This window comes from Nipponia nippon, unplaced genomic scaffold (genome assembly GCF_047370975.1).
Source record: "Nipponia nippon isolate SJK-2023a ecotype South Korea unplaced genomic scaffold, ASM4737097v1 scaffold_1, whole genome shotgun sequence".
In the NCBI taxonomy this organism is placed as follows: domain Eukaryota; kingdom Metazoa; phylum Chordata; class Aves; order Pelecaniformes; family Threskiornithidae; genus Nipponia; species Nipponia nippon.
Genome location: NW_028262290.1, coordinates 167,082,384 through 167,101,956, shown reverse-complemented (window position 1 = coordinate 167,101,956; position 19,573 = coordinate 167,082,384). Strand labels below are relative to the sequence as shown.

The 19,573-nt window shown below is 44.5% G+C and overlaps 1 protein-coding gene across 7 annotated transcripts in view; it reads left to right on the top strand.

Moving 5' to 3' along the window:
• MAP4 (microtubule associated protein 4) overlaps positions 1 to 19,573 on the top strand; it is a 171,635-nt gene that overhangs the window by 11,312 nt on the left and 140,750 nt on the right. Inside the window, exon 1 of one of the 7 annotated variants that reach the window (XM_087732459.1) lies at positions 3,681 to 3,725. The exons of 5 other annotated variants lie outside the window; for them this stretch is intronic. The gene's annotated coding sequence lies outside the window, so the exon portion shown is untranslated. Of the gene's footprint in view, positions 1 to 3,680; positions 3,726 to 17,867; positions 18,051 to 19,573 lie in introns of those variants that run through there. One more of the 7 variants, XM_087732449.1, reaches the window with a different exon arrangement.

Genomic DNA, 19,573 nt, shown 5'->3' with positions numbered 1-19,573 from the left:
CACTAAGCTGGCCGAGCCTTCCTAGGCTGCCCTTAGACGGAGGAGTTCAAATTCAGGGCTTGCATACACGCTACACTGCGTACCGCGACCGGCCGTTCCTGCGAGTCCGATGTTCGTATGGATTTAAACGGGAATATTGGTTGTGCTTTTTTGTATAAGGCTCTTTTAAAGAAGTTTAAGATTGATTAATTCCAGATATTCACATTTTATTGTGTAATGAGATAATTTTCTGTCGTCTTGCTCATTGTGTTTTTGAGTTGTTTTCACTTACGCTGTTCTCATGTTTTGTATCAGTTTGTGTCTGTCCTTGCCTTGCAGGAGGAATGCGGGGGGAGGGAATGAGACTACCATTAATTTAGTTCCCAGTTCTGTTTGTTTCTCTCCTGCTTCCTCAGTAACCTGCACCGAAACGTTGAGCTTGGAAATAGCGCTGACACTTTTTAAAGGGTCATGTCCAGTAAAATAAATGGGGGAATTTACTTCTCTTGGGCCACAATTTCAGTCCGATTGCATATATGAAAATGCAATGTTGTATTGTAGGTAATACGTTTATAGCTCTTGGGGGTACAGTCTGAGGTCAACGTATCGCGATTTTTGGCAGAGCTCAAGTATGCTGGTAAGCTCCAGGAGATGGGGTACTCTTGAACGGCAGTATAATATTGACAGTTTTCTTTTTTCCTGTATAGAAGTGAAAAGGGAGTTCCTAATTTCTGTAGGTGTAATAAATCCATGTGTGGAGTCCAGATTGAGAATTGCAATTTTTTTAAAGCCTGAACTTGTAGGTGTTGGCCAGCCATTCTGGAATCATTAGCTGAGACCATACCTCTGTCTTCTAAAATCCTTTTCTTTGTCAGCTTTCTATTAAAGAAATTGCATGTGGGGAGTGGGAGGACCACAGATTGTCTGAGGGAACTGTTCTTGGCATAGCCGATCAGCTATCGGAATGAAAGCAATGCTCTCTGTCCTGCGCCAGTAGGACCTAAATGCCCCGCGATCATCCCAGGACTCCCGCGTCAGATGGCGTAGCTTACCACGACCCGGTGCCTCGGGCTCGCCCTGCGTCCCGCGGCCAAGGTGCTCTCCCGTGGAACAAAGCAAAATCTAGCAGTGGCTGCCTTTGTGCAGGTGTGTCCCTGAAAGCACCCTCAGCTGCTTGTCGACTGCGATATGCCTTAGAAACCTTGGCGAGAGGGAACGGCCTCAAGCTGCGCCAGGGCAGGTTTAGGTTGGACACTAGGAAAAACTTCTTCCCCAAAGGGCTGTCAGGCCCTGGCCCAGGCTGCCCAGGGCAGGGGCTGAGTCCCCATCCCTGGAGGGATTGAAAAGCCGGGGAGATGTGGTGCTTGGGGACATGGTTTAGTGGTGGCCTTGGCAGTGACAGGTTAGTGGTTGGACTCGGTGATCTTAAGGGTCTTTTCCAACCTTAATGATTCTATCATTCTATGAAAATGGCCAAGACTGATCAAAATTAAACTGTGTTTCTTCCTTTAAGCCTGGGGTATGTTTATTTTCTCTAGTATGTAATTTATCTGTAGCCTTATGTTTCAGCAGTCAAATATGCTGACTGCGCGTGTTACGTTTCCCAAATGAAATTCTCTGGCAAGCTTCACATCTTCTAATATCATTTTGAGGTGCTGATGTAATCAAATGGTTGAACGTGAACTGAACAGGAAATTATATAGTGCAAAACTTGCTTTTAAAATCTGTATGGAATTAAAACACATGTGTTCTTTTTATATATTTTTACAGTAAGCATTTGTGGTATTCAGTAATTTAACTTTTGGCCTTTTTTTTTTAATTGAAGAGACGTCAATTTGTTGAACGCCTGAGGGGAGTGGGAGGGAATCAAGACTGATGTGTTACATATGCTTAGCATATCATCAGATTTCAGTGGGAGTTATTTTTGCAAACCTATTCTAATAATTAAGCATTGTGCTGAGCTAATTTTGCAAACGCGGAGGGGGTAACGCAATGAGCACATGAAAATAGGTAATCTAAGTTGAAACGCATTAGAGCATCCCGATTGTGGAACTGTAAAACCAGGCGTTTTGCTCAGCAATTGTAGTATTACTTAAAAGAAATGTCGCAATTTATAAATTGAGGAATAAAACATAAACAGTCCTCCAAAAGAGAAAAGTGGAATAGAGGTAGTCTCTGATCTTTAATTTCTTATTTAGCACATCCAGATAACCTTGAGTGGTATCGTTCTCCATACTGGATTTTTAACCTATGCCTTTAAAGAAAGGTAACTCGGTAAGTGACTTGGAGGACCTACAATGTTTTGTCCTTAAATTATTTTAAGTTTCAAATTAAAGACGGTTGGATCTAATTATTTATTCAACATAAGCTTTGGATTCAGCTGAAAGATGGTACTGTGTTATAAAAAGAAGTCAGACTGCAAAGGGAAGCTGTATAGCCACCAGCTACGCTTATCACTTACTAATATTGGACTTCTTCAAAGTAGTTTTCTTTCAACGCTCCTGTTAATGCTTTCAAGCCTAAACTTTTTTGTGGAACTGGGGGGGTGGGGTGGGTGGGAAAAGCTGGATATAAATGGAATGTACTGGGGGAAAATAAAAGCAAATAATTTAGCATAAGCAGAGGAGGAGTAGGGCGAAGTAAGTCACTATTAGTTATTTTGATATTTTTTGTAAGTCAGCAAGACAGTATTATCCTCTCTGCTTTCATAGCATATGAAAAAAAAATCAGAACGTAAGAACTACTACAAGTCAGGCAAAAATTCATCTACGTGGATTTGTGCAGTAGCGTGTCTTCTGTTTTGTCCTTCATTCCTCTTGTTTTTGGTGCTCAGGTGAGGGTTAAGTGTGGGCTGGCTCCTCTTGGCTCTTTGTACTGGAGCTTATCACAGCTTTTGTACCGCTGCCTGCCTGCCTGCCTGTGGATCTTGTGTGATTCTGTGGAGCGCTCGGATGCATCATACGGCTTCTTCGGTCTCTTCATCTACGCTACCAGTGCTGACCTACCACAACAAAAATGCCTCTTCTTCATGGAAGGCAAATAATCTGTAAACAGGCAAGCGCGGATGTTGAGGAAATAACCCAGCTCAAAAGCCCCTGTATCTCCGAATAAAAAAGATTATCTTGGTTACCACTGTTACCTTTGTCCTCTTGGCGCTATTTTTTATCACACTTGTAGCTTGCAGGCCACACAAATCTCCCCGCTTATCTCTTCTCAGAGTTTTTCTTTTACTCTTTCCAAGTACAGGAACCATGAGTTCTAGATGAAATGCTTTGTATTATACTTTTCAGAAGCATAATACCAAAAAAGGGGGCTGTATACTGAGGGGACCATTTTCATCTAGTAAACAGGGACATAGGCTGTATTTTATGGGATTGACTCAAATCTTGTGTTTTTTAGTCTGGAGATTGCCTGTGAATTGTTCTCTCGCTCTCTCACAGCTAGTTTTTACTAAATTACTTCTGTTAGTCTACTAATTTTTTTTTTTAAATATATATTTAAAAAAAAAAGAAAATTTCTGCGTGTTCAAGATGCTCACCGGATTGATCTGATTAAAGGCAGTCTCCTGCTTTCACGTTTCTTTTGTGTAAACTCTAGGTTAATTAAGTGACTCATTCATTCTGTCTAGCTAAAGCTGGAAGGCTGCAGAGGCGAATGAATTGCAGGCAGCAGATGCTTGGATGAAAGAAGAAACAAAGCAACCACAGGGTGAAACCTTCTGAAGCATTTGTGTTCCCTTCTGAAAAGTGAGTTGAGAATAGACAGCCTGCGCCTCACCAGAGATCTGCGGAGTCGAGCATTTCATAGAACGCATATCAAAGTTTCTTTTGATTCCTCAATACTACGTGAATTCTAGTTTGTGTCTTTGTTCTTAATTTCTATGATCTCGCCATTACTAAATGCCACTGCATTTTGACGTGTTTCAGTTGTGTGCTATACAATGGTAAATCTTAATTCTGCATCCAGTTTTCTTGTGCTTCTTATGGCCGAGATGAGAATTCTTGCATGACTGGAATAAAATAATGGGGAAGATCTAGAAGGAGGTTCAAAAAACGGCGTGCTCCGTTGCAGCAGAGTGAATAGGATGCTCAGGTGTCAGGAGCCGTGGGTTCTGGCTTATATCCGTAGGATTATTTCTGGTTTTATCCAGCAAGCCTCTTGATACAACACAGAAATGGTTCTTGAAACGCAAGTCAAAACCTCGAATGCTTGGTTAGGAGGGGGATAGGCAGACACAGTCCTGCTGGTCTTTCGGGCTTTCACTTGTGCATGTGGGCTTACCTTACAGGTAAAGGCTGACCCCCGGTGCATGAAGCGCCTGTGGCAAAGGTTTGGTTGGTAACGCCCTTTCCAGAACCCGGGTGGGTGGGTTTGAACGCTTTCAGGCTGCGGAGGAAACAGCACGGGGATCTCCAGCTCAGGTCCACTTCACTTAAAATGGGGACGCTGTCGATGCTTTGGTGGTGTTTCAGCTTGATGCTGTTTGCGCGCGTTTCGTGTGCTGGAGTGTATAGGTGGGATCGGTTCCTTTGGAGGCCTGTGTGAGGATGCTGAACTTGGGGATCTGGAATACACTGGGTATTTGGCTTAAGTGCTTGCCAGTGCCCTCAGACAGGTACAGCATCAGAGCTTCGAACGCTGAATGAAGTTGTGTAGGGAGGCCCTGGCTGCCTAGAGCCTCGCGGGCACCAGCAGGCTGTGTTATCTTTGTTAAACTGACTGGTATTTTTGAAAGTAGATGTCTCAGCTCCTCCGAGCTGAACTTCAGGAGCTCAAGAGCAGTATTTGGATTTTATTGAAAAAAAATAAAGAAGAATGGTACTATGGCTACTACTTGTATTTTTTTTTTTTTCCCCCCTTCTTGCTCATCCTTCAGCAAGGGTGCCTTGCGCAGTAGCAACCTTCTCCTTCCATACGGGCATATTCTTCTTTTTCTTCAGCCTGAGGCCAGGTATGGGCAGTTGAGAATATTTTCTCATTGCTTTTGGAATAAATGCAAAGTGTAACTGAAGTGATGTTCTAGAGTCTAAAAGTATTTTTTTTAAACACCCCAGGGAAAACAAACAAACAAACAGCCCCTCCCAAGCCCCTCTGATACTTGTGAGAAGTCATCCCTTTATGATTCTAATAATTTGGCTAAAAAATGTAAAAATGTCTTATAAGCATTCTAAATCTAAAGAGGTAGAAATGTAGCAGGGGAAAAAAGGAGAAGCTACTGAATATTTTCTGAATAACGAAGTGAACCTTTCTGTAAAACATCTTCTTTACTAATTACTCATAGAATGAAGCTAACTTTCTGAAGTACAACAGCCGGTAACAAAAAGCTTTTTGATAAAGTTTACGGTTGGGAATGATCTCATCCTAGTGACCAAGCGGTCACTGCGCAATGCTCTAACTATTTGCTGAAACAAAAGTATGCTGCATCGGCTGACCACCGAGTAATCTGCCCGGTCGTGGCGGGGGAGCCGTGCGGGCGTTCGGAGGCAGCCATGGCGCGGCAGCAGGTAGGAGATGCCCTCTGTAGAGCTTTTCGCTTCAGTTTAGAAACAGGAGCTCATCTTTGGGGTGGGTTAAGCAAGAGCTGATTCCTGCAAACTGGATGTACTTATTCTTCTGGCAATCACGTTGATTATTTTAATTTTTTTAGACTATCTATAGGGAAGATTTTAATTAAAAATGATACAAGAATGATCCCTAGCTTTGTAGATTTAAGTTAGTTATTTTAAAGCACAGTACAGTGAATCAATATGCCTTCTGTATTACACTCGCCCAGCTGCGTTTTGCAGTGAACTGCTGTCTTGCCAGAGTAAGAAATGAAGAAATCTCTTAAGTGGGTTAGAGAGTTTATCGAACCTTCCCTTTAGATTAACTTTGTCACAGACTTACACAAGAAAAACATTCGGTGACTCCCGTAGCTACTGCGGGGTGGCACTCGGAGCAAACCCGGCTTTGTTCACTGCGGTATGGGCGATCCGTGTATTCGTGCTGCTGTGACTGAAGTCCGCTGGCCTTTGAAATGAAAGCGTTGCGAGGAGGACCCTTCTCCCCCTCTCGCCGCATTACGTTACTGTGCGCGTGATCAGAGTCTGGGTGGGAGATGATGGACTTTAGTAAAGGTTCTGGAAACAACGGGATTTTATTTAGTAGTGCAAGCTGCTAGAAGCGGCGCGTGGTGAAATGCCACGTGCTTTCCACCTGTTTCCATTCTTAAAATTATAAAATTGTCACTTTAAAATATGCGGTTGACTGGAAAAACTTTCTGTAGTAAGAGCAAACCCCAGCTATTCAACTTTGGCGATTCTTGTGGGAGTTGACGGTTGTATCTGTCTCGCTTGCCGAGTTAGAATTCAGTGATGTGCCAGAAACAAAGCGAGTTTGAGTCAGCCTGAGTCAACTGTAAAAACCCAAAGTTGTCGTATTCATTGGGTTTTGTTCTTTCAGTTTCTCGCTCCTGTAGGATTATTTGTTGTCCTTGGATGCATTGAGAGCCACATGCTGGTTCCAGTTTAAAATGCAACATCTGCGTGTAGGGGGAGCCAGAAAGTTTGGAGTCTGCTCAAACTCAAATACCAATATTTTATTTCTGTCGATTAATGAAATGCTGAGTCCTGTGAAAATAATGGAATTGCATAGGAGACAATGTATTATACTTGTCTTCCTTTTAGTTGGAATTTGTCTTAAAAATTACGGAAGAATTAATTAGTAATTTTAGAGTCATACCAGCTTTTAAAGCTGAACGCAGCAGGAGTGACTACATTTCACCTACATTTTGTTGACTCAGAAATCCCCAAACCCTGGGTGGCACAGGAGCAGAGCTGTTTATACAGCTTGTTTTGTTAGTAGCTGTCAGGCATGTTGCACAGGCCGGTTCCAGGGTATTCCCACCTCCTGGTTCCCTTTCGGTAGTGGTGAACAGGATATTTGGGAGTAGAGCCTGTAGGTGCAGGATTGCTATTCTCATACTGGCCTCTCGGAACAGCAGACAGACAGCGAAACAGCTTTGTTGGATCTTGCCAGCGAGCTTAAAATAAATATTAAAAAAACCAAAACAAACTGAGAATGCAAGCAAGTCCAGTTCATAAGTAACTCCTACAAAAGCCAGCCTCGCGTGTTTAGTCAGAAGTTGGCGGCCGCGTGCGCCGTCTGCCTCGGCGCCAGCCCCCGCCAGCGCTTTGTGCAGGCAGAGCAGAGCGAGCGGGCACGTCTCCGCGCCTGACCACGCCGGCCTGCTCCCGGTTTGATTTTGAGCTGGTTTCGCGGCCAGCAGCGGACCGGCACTGTGACGTGGCTCAGCCAGGGTGCCGGTGAAAGTGTGGATGGACATAGGAACAGCTATGTTTTTGTTCTCAATGAGTCTGAGCTGAAAAGTTTTAAGTTCAGATTAAAAGAAGGATGGTATAATGATTTTTTTAATTGGTCTTTGTGGTAATAACCTATGCATTAAACTGATAAGCTTTTTCCGATTTGGTGAATGAGTTGAGCAGGCCTGAGCAGCAGCTCACCGGCTGTCTCGGCACAGGAGAGGGACGGGGTGTGCGGCTGGGGCCCTGCTCCTCCTGGTTGCAGTGCAAACCTCAGCTATTCCGGGACTGTCACCCCGAGTAACTTGTGTGCATGCTTGAGCGAGACTAGGCACTGCATTCGAGGCCCCTGTATGGAGGAGGGAGGGATTTTTATTAGAAAATTACTTTTTTGGCAGCAGAGCAGCTCTTGGGATTGTTTCGTTGGTCAGTTGAGGCCTTGCTGCGCTGGACGACATGTCGAGTACGTGTGCGTGTTCTCCCTCCAGCGTGTAGGCTTCTGGTGGCTCTGCAGAGCTGTCTTCATGCCAATAGCTGTAAGAAATAGAAATCATATGGATAAAGCATAGTGCTGGAAACTAGTTTTATTGGTACGTCGGAAGCATTTTCACAAGGGAATTTGCTTCATTCAGCTGTAGTACAGTATTTATTTTATTCATGTAGCTTTTCATTTCTGAAGACATTTGAGATTTTTAAAGCAGTAAATCTATGCGCTAATTTACTTGATCACGATGTAAAGTGATGCATGTTGTACTGCTTCCAATCTTGATGGGAAGCTGCTGCTGATCTTACTACATCTTCAGAGCAGGTATCACTTTCCTCGATAAGCACAGAGCAAGTGTCTGAGAGAACAGTTCCACCAGGCTCCCTTTGTTTGGAGTATCGCTTTTGTGATAACACTGACAAACTACTGCTGCTCCTCTGCCCTCAGCAAAACAGAACAGGGTACGTGGGGAAGGAATCTTCTAAGATGCCAAGATCTCACGTGGTCTCTTTTTTCCTGCAGTTCTTCTCCATCTCACTTCTTATTTACTGCGACTGAACAGCACTTTGCAAAAATGCAGCAAAAGAAAAGTGCTCGAGTCTCATGTCCTCCGCACCTCTGGCTGTTTTTGCCATGGCCTTAACTACTGATAGGTTAAGAAAAAAACTAAAAAATGACATTTAACAATGCATCACAGTGTCTTAGGGCAGGGTGGAGCGAATGTCGGGTGAATGGTCTTGCTCTGTGGTGCATGCTCTGCAGCCAGCTTCGGCAGGGTATAATTTAAGAGCCTCTCGGTCAAAGACACCATGCCGTATATCGTGTCTCCGATCTTGAAACAATTTGTTTGTCTGTTCTGGTTTAGCACAGCTGTCTGCACCTTATTGTAACCTGTCGTCATCTGATGTTGGGTACTAAGACTCCATCCCGCTTTTTCACGCTGAATTGAACAAATCTGTTTTTGGAGGCAGCTGCATAATGGGAAATCAGTGTTCTTCCTCTGTTCCAGTTAATTTTTTGTTAGCTTTAGAAACTCTTTTCTTTAGAAACTTTAATTGCTCTTCTACATTTGTAAATAAACATCTGAAGGATTTATCAGTAATTTCAAGGCCTGTCGCTTTAGTCTTGAATTTGCTAAGGAGTGACACTGTTTTAAAAACCATAAGAGTCATAGTTTCGATGCAGAATATGGGAACACGTTCCAGCTCAAACCAAATGTTTAATCTGATCACTAACTGGCATTGAATCTTATTCTGACTGCTTGGTTTTACAGCCCACTTGTAAAAAAGGGAAACTTACCTTTGACAGACTGACTTTTTTTTTTGTTTGGTGGGTTTTTTTGGTGCCCCCCCACCCCATCCGAGTCTCGAGGACTGCTCTTCTTGGAGAGACAAGAGTTTCCTTTGCGGTGGGACTTTTTTTTTTTTTTTTTTTTTTACATCATCTCAAAGTGTTAAGACTTATGGAAAACCCCAAAAGCTTGGGTAAGATGGGTTTCTTTATGCCTTGGAAATGTGATATGCAAGCTGAAAGGCAAATAACTGAATATTAATGATCTTAACCGTATCTGGCTACACTGTTGTGACCCTTATCTCCCCTTCTTGCCTTTCACCAGCTATGGGTGTCGCTTTCAGCGTATACCTTACAGGACAAATCCACTCTTACTTGCTCTGATTTTAGCTGGAAGTCTTAAATGTCAGTGCTGTATGATAAATAATGGGAGAACGTTGGCTTTCTTTGGTTCCCCTGCGCCCTCTTAACGCCCGAGTGCTTGTTTCTGAGCGGTAGAGAGGTTGGTCCGTGTACTGGAGATCACTTAGGGCTGTCCTAACTTCTCAGCTCCACCTAAGCCCAGGTGCCAGCTCTAGCGTGGCCACGTCCGCCGGGTGGTGTGCGCTGTCCCCGCCGAGGGGAGGCGAAATGAGGTTCTGAGGCTTCTCCTGAAGGAACTGGGAGAGTGTGGGATGTTCCGCAGCTGGGATCTCGATGAGGTCCTGGCAACGCCTGTGCGTAATCAGGACTTCTCCATTTCAGTAGCTCTGGTATCTCGGGACACTGATACTGCATAATTGCAGTGAAACTGGTCTTTTCCATGTAAAGCTTTTGAGCAACCAGTCCTCTGAAAACTTGGGGAATATAGTCATATTCTGAATGGTCTTGCTTGTAATTGATCGTAACACTTTAGATTGTGTCTGTAATGATTTTGAGCGTCATTAACTTTTCTGTTAGAGGGTGGCCTCTAGTCTAGAAGTAACTATTTTAATACTAAGTGAAGTATATAGTCTCTGTGCTCCTGAATAGCCATGGCTCCTGGAAAGGCCTTTTGGCTTGAAGAAGGGGAGAGAGGAGGAGCCTGCCCGCAGCCTCTGCCGGGATTGTCTTACAGCGCTCCTTACAGTTGAGCCGAGTATGTTTTCACATGCTACAGAGCTACAGTGAGGATCGGTAATTCTTCGCTGTGCAATCCAGACTCTGAAATAGCAAGATTCGAAATATTCAGCTGTCAAATGCAGTGGATCACTTAAGCTCTGAACAGTTTTAACTTTGTGCTTGGAAAGGTAATCTGTCTCTGCACGGGCACTGTTGCAGAGCAAGCCTTGGTTCCTGTCAGCCGGTCTCTCATTGACAGGGGACCGGTGGAGACCGTCTTACAGATGTGCAAGGCAGCAGCTGGTTTATTCCTCGCAGATTCCAGAAAAGCAAATAGGGAAGCTCAATGATTACTAGCACTTAAGTAGCAATGATCGTGTGTCTGTGCACTGGGTTTAAATGCTTTTTTTTTTTTTTTTGCCTTCCCTCTTCTGATCCATGTTAACATTTTGGCTCTTGAGAATGCAGAGAGAAATCCAGTGATGATGCAGAGACTCTAACCATGCTATGTTTGTGCAAGGGAAAATAAAGATTACTGTGTTTTTTAATGTATTCCTTGGTGTACTAGTTGCATTGCTGTCTGGCATAATTTAAAAAAAAAAAAGTTGCATTCCCTCTGTCTAACAGAGCTGACGGTGCATCTTCTGTATCGTCACTGGGTAAGTAACAGCCCCGAAATTGATATGGAAAAATGTAAAAGCAAAATCAGGTTCTGTCGTGTTTGTGATCTGTAACTATTGAGTTTTGGCATGGATTAATCTTAGTGTTGGAGACAAGGGGAATTATTATCACTTCCATCTACCCTTTTTCATACAGGAGCTCTTGCGCACCAAGGAAATGATGTTTTCCTTCTTTCATCTGTTTTAAGAAACAGCATGTGTGTGGCTTGCCCTTGGGACGCTGTTGTTCACCTGTGACTAATGAGGAGTGTTAGGTGTTTCTAATAAGGTCTTATCTGGCTGTTCTGACACCAGTCCTGCTGTCCGTGCCCGTCAGGGCCGTTCTGCTCGGCTTCATCTCCAATTTCTGTAACAGAGACACAAGCGCTGGACACCAGGCCGGGAGGCTCGTGCGTGCCGGGGAACAGATACCGGGCGAAGGAAGACAGAATTTCCTGTAAAGCAGCGTCTGCGTTCAGGAGCGGATTCCCCAAAACGCAAGCAGAAAAGCACATTGATTTCTAGCACTTAAGCAGCAGTGTTATATGTGTGTGTTTTGTTTTATTTATTCCCCTGTCCCCCCACCCTTACTCCTTCTCTTCCTTGGTGCCATTTTGCCTCTTCAGAAAGCAGAGAAATCTCTTTTGATGCCCCATTATATGCAAGGGACAAGCATCTCTGCCTTGGAAATGTCGCTGCCTGTTATGCCTGAAAGTGCGATGACAGTAAATAGAATATAGAGCCATGGTGGAAGCTCTGCCCTGTGGTTTGTTATGGAAATGTGTGGCCTTAACTCAGAACTGCTCACAGAATTGCATCTAGGAAGAGCAACTAGTTCATACTATATATCGCCCTGAACAAAGGAGATACTGAATTTGCTGCTGCCTGGATTCACCTTACAGTCTTGCTCACCTCCTGAAGTGATGGTGTGGCTGACTGGGGGCATGGTTAATGCCTAGGTCAGCTCCTCTTAGGTGTTCCTAAACATCTTAAATATTTAACCTAAAATACACAGGTTATTAAACCTGTCAAACTGATTTGCTCAGATACTGGTGTTTGTTTAGAGTACATCTGGGCATGAGAGCTTGGTCTATACAGATGCCCTTTTTCATGGAGATGTCCTATGGTTTTGTTTTTGTTTTTTTAAGTAAATAACACATACTTTCAGAGCTTTGAACCCAGGGTGCTGGGCAGGCTGCCAGTGTGTATTCTGCTTAATTTTGGTACTTGATGGGTGGTGGTGTGGACGGTTCCCCCCCCCCCCCTTTCCAGAGCATTCCACATAAAATCTTGTGTCATAAATAAGTTTCCAAACTGAAAATAATAAAATGAAATAAATCCTGAATCTTTCTGGCTTAAAGGTACTTCTTGGTCAAGGTTGGGGCAGGCGCCAATCAGGGCGAAGAAGCACAGATCAATAGTACTGCCACATCTGAGTCCTCAAGTCCCTGCAAAATGACCCATTCGGAAGCACCACATAAACCTCAACTTAAAGAGCACCCACTGTTCTCTGTGTGGATTCTTTAACATAAAAATTATAGGGGCTTGATAGGTGTTTTGTGGTTTTTTTTTTTAAGATGCGCTGAGCCCTGAAGCGCTCAGTGAAGTCCATGAGCAGTATCCCTGAAAAGCGACCCGCAGCTGCGCAGCTCTCCGCTGCCCACACCGCTGCCGTCCGTACGTGCCAGCGCTATAACCCCCTCCGTACTGCGCGTGCTCCCGGAGGAGCAGCGATACAAGCGGAGGAGGGTTACGACCGCTGCAGGAGACTTGGGTGTCAGCGAGGAGATATTAACGGGCAACTCTGGCACTTAAATTGTGAAAGCTGGCAGGCGTCAACCTTGAAAACATAAGTAGATTTAAGTCTCATGAATTTTCATGCTTTATCACAATAGGAAAATGGCAGATACGGTTCAGATTCTCCTCCAGGAGTTGTTTGGCTTTAAAGCCGTCGCCATGGTAACGTGTTATCGCTGAGGCAGTCTTCAAGGTCCCAAAGACATGGGAAATCCAAACTCCTCTCGCTTGCCCATGCTAGTTCATTAGCTGACACTGCAGACCGCATTCTTTTTGTAAGATTGCTGTTGGCACCTGCAGCTTCCTTCTTGGTTGCCTTTTCCGAAGTCAAGGAAAGACAACGTTTCATAGTCCAAATGAGATGATGGTGTTTTCTGTTCAGGGGCACGCCAGCAGCTGGCTACATTTGATGCATATTCGCATTGCATTTTTAAACGTGCATAGAATCGCTGACCGCTCCACTGACTCTTTGATCTGCATAGTGAGAGTGGAAGGGAAACACACAGCCCTGTTCTTGACCCATCTCGGGACTTGCCAGATCAGGGTGTGGGAAAGCAGCGGTGTTCTCTGCATGACTGCTGCTCTAAAAGGGCGTAGCATGGATGAAACGAATAAGAAAAGGATGCTTTTTGTTTTTCCTTCTAAAGTCCAGGGTAGCGGTCTTGCTGACCCCCTTCCTTACTTCTCCTAGAATTGAAAACTCTATCATGTCGTGGTCGCTGAGCCCAAGACGGCCTCCGACCACCACGTCGCCCACCAGGCCTTCTCTGTTCGTGAACAGCAGGTCCGGCGGGGCGCCTCCCCTGGTTGGCTCCCTCACCAGCTGCGTCAGGCAGTTATCTCCCACACACTCCAGGAACCTCCGAGACTGCTTTTTCTCTGCTGTGTTGTATTTCCAGCAGATACCTGGTAAGTTGAAGTCTCCCATGAGAACAAGGGCTAGAGATTGTGAGACTTCAGCCAACCGCTTATAGAATACTTCATCCGTTTCCTCATCCTGGTTGGGTGGTCTGTAACGGACTCCCACCAGGATGTCTGCCTTGTTAGCCTTCCCCCGATCTTAACCCATAAACCCTCAACCTTATCATTACTGTTGTTGAACTCTAGACAGGCAAAACGCTCCCTAACATACAGGGCTACCCCTCCACCTCTCCTTCCTAGCCTGTCCCTTCTAAAGAGCTTGTAGCCATCCATTGCAGCACTCCAGTTATGTGAGTCATCCCACCATGGGATCCCTCCCATCGAGAGGGAACGGCCTCAAGCTGCACCAGGGGAGGTTTAGGTTGGATATTAGGAAAAACTTCTTCACTGAAAGGATGGTCAAGCATTGGAACAGACTGCCCAGGGAAGGGGTTGAGTCCCCATCCCTGGAGATATTTAAAGGGCGGACAGACGTGATGCTCGAGGACATGGTATAGATGGACTTGGCAGTGATAGGTTAACGGTTGGACTCGGTGATCTTAAGGGTCTTTTCCAACCTTAATGATTCTATGATTCCATGTTTTACCTGTTGAACAGCCTGTTACAACTCGGCTACTGATAAACCTATTTCAGGCTTGTTTGCTGGCCATGGGACCTCAGTGCCTTTTATGATTGCAGCTAGAATTCTTACGCGTCTTCCTTCTTCTCCTTCACCTGTGTCTGAAAACGATGGCCGGCAGCCTCCATGGAGCAAAAAGGAAGCGTTAACCGTGGCTTGAATAGGAGTGAGCTCAAAGAAGTTCCTTTGCAAAGTGAGAGCGAGAGTTTCCACAGCTGAGAAATATAGCTAATGGAGCAACATGTGTCACTGTATGGAGGAGCGAACAAGGATCTAGGCAGCCCGTCAGCTCGGCAGTATTTCAGGTTAAAGAGGTGGCAGCCGTAGGTCAGACACTGGTGAAAACTTAGGATCACCTCTCGCTTCCAGCTGCTCATTAAACTACCTTTTAAAAAGTATAAGAATTGAATCGGTGTGAGTGAAGAGGGGGCTGGGTTGGGAACAGCCCTCTGTTTTAGCTGAAGTTGTTACGGATGGGTGGCTTACGCTGTGAGGGGGTAGAGGAAAGCTACAGAGAACACGTGCTGGTTGTCCACGCTAACCTCCTAATGAATAACCTGTGAAACAGATGTGCCAGACATTCAGTTTGGATAAAAGGAACAATCTAGCGCAGGAGACTTCATAAAAGACTTTTTAAAGACTAGCAAAAATGAATTTTTTTTTTTTTAAGGCATTGAGAGATACGACCTTGCAAACAACCCTGTTTCTTACAGTAGTGGGCTGGGGAGGCTTTCTTGGTGGTATGCTCTTTTGCAGGGGCAGATGAGGATGAGCTGGACTACTGGAGCTTCCAGGAAGCTGGGATGATGTGAATATGGAAACAGCTTACTAAGAAGCTTCTCATAGTCTGGCGTCTCCAGCTATACCTGTGCTAGTGAATGACATGATGCTCGCTGACTTCTGGTAGCGCTGGAATACAGCATCTGTGCTGTTTGTTTTTAGAATATTTCCTGTTGCAATCTTTGGCCTAGGGCTAAAGACCTCTCCCAGACACTGGTGGATGCTATTCAAGAGCTAGCATGGACCAAGACCGTTCCCAAGAGCTGTTTACAGGTAGCCCCCCTGGTTTAAAGAGTAAGACTTTACAAGTGCGAACGCAGCCCCTTCCTTGCCACCGTACCCCTGGGCACGTTTAAGCCATCTCTGACGTTGAACTCCCTAGTGGGGAGGTAGCCTTGGCGCTCCTTCATGATTGCAGGAAGCACAATCAGTTTCGCAGCCTTTCATTAGAGGACAAGTGAGATTTGAATAATGAAAGCTGCTTGTTCTCTTTGTCCTCCTCAAGGGATCATTAGCGTTCAGCCCCAGCGAAGGCAAAATGGCGTTGGAGGAGCTTCAGTTGCATTTAGTTTAACTGAAGTGTGTTCCTATTTCAGTCATAGTTCAAGACTTGACTCAGGTTCTTACTGCTCCTTTTTCTAATGTGCGTGCAACTGAATCTTTACTTGATGAATCTCCGTAACATCTCAAATCATTAAAAATGCCTCTCTCTAGTCTATACGAGCCAAAAAGATGGCAGGTTGTTGGACGATGCCGCCCAAGTGTGGGCGCGGGTATGTGCTTTGACAAATAAAGCCTATGACAGGAGTGGCAGTGGGTCTGTATTGATTAGATATAGCAGTAGGAAGAATTCCTGAATTCTTAATACCTTTATTTTTAGATGTAATTTGGCTAGGCTGAAGGCTTACTGTTCAATGAATTGTTCCAAAAATAAATATTTCAGAAGAGGATTAAACTTGAATGTGAAAGACAGTTTTTTCTTATGCATCAGTGTTCATGGAGGGAACTGGCCAGAAATCACTATCCTCCTTAAATCTGCATGCTCTGAATCCAAATTAGAACTCCTTCACCAAAGCTACTCATCCACACAGGAAGCTAGAGGTGCTGTTGGGAATGCAACTGTGATGGCTAATTTTAGCTAATTTAGTCCTGTTAGCAGCAGAGTTCTTCAACTGTGAAAAGAGATACTTTGGTCTTGCTTAAATCGCTTTCTTTTTTTATTTAGCTTCTACTGAAAGGGAATGTGCGTTGTTGTTTCTCACCAAGGGCATTTTCTGCCTTGGTTTTTGGTGTTTGGTTTTTTTTTCTTTGTGGATCTGGATGTTTGTGTGTTAAGCGGTGTCCCGTTGTGTCCCGTCCGTCTGTGTGTGTCCCGCCCCATTTAGACACATCTGAAAGATCTATAGAAAGATTCAAAGATCGCTTCTGTCAAAGTATTTCATCTCGGCCTTCTCTGGGGGGTTTCAGCCTCTTGTCACGCCTTCTGTCTTGTAACGCGGTTGACTACTTGCTCCCCGTGCTCTTCGGTTGTACCCTACCCAGCTAAAGACCACTGGCTGCTGGAGCTTACCTCTTCGTTGGCATTTCTTGCACTGTCCAGCCTTTGGGGATCGTTCTGGAAGGTCCTTGGTTGGTCTTTGACACTGGTGATTTGGCAATCTGTGAGTTGCTCTTCCAGCTTTCTGGAATCATTGCACGTTGTTTCTTTAGTCAAATTGCTCTTGACATACGAAAATCCACTGTGCTATAAAAACAGCTACACTTGTGCAGCTGCTTATTTACTGTCTGATTGTATGAGCCTCGCTGGTTTTTAACTTTGTCAACCTGAATTGCTACAGAAGACTGTTTGTTAAAGCCTGTCCTCTTTAATAAGGATTAAACGTGGATATTGCCGAAGAGTATCTGCTTGCTTTACAGTTGAAGACCTTTATTCTTCCATGTGCTACCCGCAGTTGGGAAGTATGATCCCTTCCTACAAGTAGTAGGAGTTGTGTGACTACCGCAAAAGTCTGACTTGCTGTTCATGAATGTTTCCCTAGAAGATTATTCACTCTTAGAGTTCAGTGGAACTCCATCTTGTGTTTTGAAGACTCGTTTTAAATTATTAGTCTAACTTCAGCACTTTGCTTCTCTCCCGGGGAAAGCTCTACTCAAAAGCCTAGAATCAAATCTAAAAGCAGTCTCTTTCAAATCCTGTCAGCTTTATTTCAGATGCCTCATCCAAGTGTGGGAACAGGACTTTGATGCTTAACAGAAAGTCATTAAATATTTGGCAATGGTACCCATGAAGAAGAAAAGTCCACCATATATTCTAGAACAAGTTCTTGTTTTAGGATCTTGGTGAGTTCAGTTATGGGCAAGGAGCCAAGGTAGGGGCTTGTGGCTATGAAGGTGGTTTTCACTGTGTCACCGTGCTGTAGTTAATTTGCTGCTAGCATTATTCCCCTAGGAAAGGACTGGGATGAAAATCTGAGATGCCGTAATCTCCGGGTTTCACGGCCACCATGTGTATATATAGCTCAGGGTTTACAAGACGTTGCGTTTGAACCCATGGTATTCGACAACGTGATACTGCTTTGCATGTGGAATGCTGTAGCTGCAATGTGTGCCGCCACTCTCAGCTTTTCATATCAAGTGATCTTCGTGTACCGCGCATATTTAAGACGGGGAGCTATTTAAAGGGAGCTGTTTATTGAGAGATTTGGAAACAAAGTGTGAAGGGTGAGAGACAACAGGAAACTTAAACTTGAGTGGCTTTCTCTCCGGAGATCTGGGGAACGGTCCTCTGAATTTGGGGGTGAGAAAACAGAGTGTTGCTTGTTTAGAGAAACCGAGGGAGCCGATAAGGGCATCTGATATGACGAGTGGCACATTCTTTCTGTTATAAACTTAATTGCACTGAAGCACATTCCGTTTAGCTGGGGTAAGAGTGATAATCCTGAACATAGCTGGAGGTTTGCTCTAGTATCTCTCTTCGGCAGCACAGCAACATAAGCGCAGATTGAGACAAGCACCGTTCATGCAGAAAGTACTAAATTATTGCAACTAGAGACTGTCTAGTCACGATAGTTTTGTGAGGTGGATGTCGGGGAATCAATTCCTTGCTTCTGTCTTGCATCCTTTTTGGGTGCGTTGCCAAGGTAAGTCGTGTGCTTCTCTCGTGGACCAAGGAGGGGTGGTAGCTTACTCCATCCTCAAAAGGGCTGCCCCTGGGGGCTGGCAGGGACAATGGTCGCTACTTAAAGCGGTAAGAACCTTCAGAATTATGAAAAAGCAGAAATGAATTGTTAATGTTTGCCCTGAAATATGTATATGCTTTTGGGACGCCTCAGAATAACTGCTGTATTATAGATGGGGTGGATGTGGTGAACTCTCAGGTGAGGAAGAAACAAGGTACGAGACTGGGTAGTGAGCAGAAAATAGTCCAGTCTGTTAATGGGATGCAGGCAGTTCAGTTGGGGGGGGGAAAAGCCATCTGTGTAGAAAACCGGGTGAAGTTAGAGAAGCCATTGCAATGTTTAGTGCAAGGAGCTTGGGAACCAGAAGAGCTGAGGAACAAGAACTACTGGTGCAGGACGTGAAACTGGATATTATAGGGATAGCAAGCACGATGGGACAGTATGCATACCAGGCATTACCTGTTTTCTGATAGCGTGGGCAAGATAAAAACGAAGAATGGGTGTGGAGTGGGATGTAAATGAAATAATAGCCTGCTCTTCCTCTGTTGGGTTGCTTTTCAGTGTCACTCGTGTAAAAATTGTGCTGGGGAGAAATAAAGTTGCAAACTTGGGATCGGGGTTGCAATGTACAGAGATATATCTCTTAACATTAAAGTAGTTCCCGGTAATATTTCTTCAAACTGGAAAACAATTCTGGCTAATAATGGGACGCATAAGTCAGTATTTGCTGGCCAGGTGACGACTTTTTTCCTGCTGTTCACCAACACTTGTATAAGTGCTCGGATTCTTCCCCCATTTATTATGTGAGGGGACAGGGGAAAGTCTCTATCTTAGGCTACTGTAAAACCTAGCGCATCAAAATCTCTGTAGCCACACCTGCAATTATAGCAAATGTGTCAATCTGTCGCAAGACAGACAAATTACTTAGCATTTCTGCTTGTCAATCAAGAACACCCCATACTTAAGGAGAAAAGCAATCTTTACAACTGTGGATAGTAAAGACCACCTTGGTAGTACAGGAATTCTTTCCCTCGGGGTTTATTTAAAGAGGAACTAGAGATGCAGGTTTACCAAAGGATGAGATGTTTTTGCCCAGACCAAGAAACTGTGGTAGATTTTACTTCACTGGTATCAGAACCGTGGTTGATACAGCGCTACCCAGTTTGAGACGGAGTAGCAATGCCCAGCACTAAAAAAAGGGGTTAATACTTTTCATTTTCTTTAATGTTCTGCTGCAAAAGATAGGGCTATGGATTTTTCTTCTTTTTTTTTTTTCCTAAGTAAGGTAAAATTTGGTGTTTTCAATGCAAAGAGATGGACCTGGTGGGTCACCGCAACAGATGCGGGATGAACTTGCATGGAGCAGACTGTCGGGCTGTGCGTTCAGGGCTTGACGCCTTTGGATGTGATCTGGGTGTTCATCGGTTGGAAGGAGCTGGGGAGGAGGACCTCGATGCCCCAGTTTATCACAGGGTGGCTAGACT